Source organism: Arachis hypogaea, chromosome 4, assembly GCF_003086295.3.
Source record: "Arachis hypogaea cultivar Tifrunner chromosome 4, arahy.Tifrunner.gnm2.J5K5, whole genome shotgun sequence".
Lineage (NCBI taxonomy): Eukaryota > Viridiplantae > Streptophyta > Magnoliopsida > Fabales > Fabaceae > Arachis > Arachis hypogaea.
This window is the reverse complement of record NC_092039.1, coordinates 61,453,082-61,453,768: the sequence shown is the minus strand read 5'-3', so window position 1 is coordinate 61,453,768 and position 687 is coordinate 61,453,082. Positions and strand designations below refer to the sequence as shown.

Sequence of the window (687 nt, the reverse complement as noted above, 5' to 3'; positions counted from 1 at the left end):
TGGAGCAAACAATTTTGAGCTAAAACTTCAACTAGTTGCTCTAATGCAACAGAACTGCAAATTCTATGGACTTTCATCAGAAAATCCCTACCAGTTTTTAACTGAGTTCTTGCAGATTTGTGAGACTATTAAGACTAATGGAGTAGATCCTGAAGTTTACAGGCTCATGCTTTTCCCTTTTGCTGTAAGAGACAGAGCTAGAACATGGTTAGAGCTAGAACATGGTTGGACTCACAACCTAAGGATAGCCTGGACTTTTGGGATAAGTTGGTCACGACCTTCTTGGTTAAGTTATTTCCTCCTCAAAAGCTAAGCAAGCTTAGAGTGGATGTTCAGACCTTCAAGCAAAAAGATGGTGAATCCCTCTATGAAGCTTGGGAAAGATACAAGCAGATGACCAAAAAGTGTCCTTCTGACATGTTTTCAGAGTGGACCATGATAGATATATTCTATTATGGTCTGTCTGAGTTCTCTAAGATGTCACTGGACCATTCTGCAAGTGGATCCATTCACCTAAAGAAAATGCCTGCAGAAGCTCAGGAACTTATTGAAATGGTTACAAATAACCAATTCATGTACATTTCTGAGAGGAATTCTGTGAATAATGGGATGCCTCAGAGGAAGGGAGTTCTTGAAATTGATGCTCTGAATGCCATATTGGCTCAGAAAAAAATTTTGACTCAGCAA

At 39.4% G+C, this 687-nt stretch overlaps 1 non-coding gene across 1 annotated transcript; it reads right to left on the bottom strand.

The window, feature by feature from the left end:
- Nucleotides 1–315: 315 nt before the first annotated feature.
- Nucleotides 316–419, bottom strand: LOC112798859 (small nucleolar RNA R71). The gene has a single exon (XR_003200456.1). It is a non-coding gene; the product is annotated as a small nucleolar RNA R71 (small nucleolar RNA).
- Nucleotides 420–687: the final 268 nt, after the last annotated feature.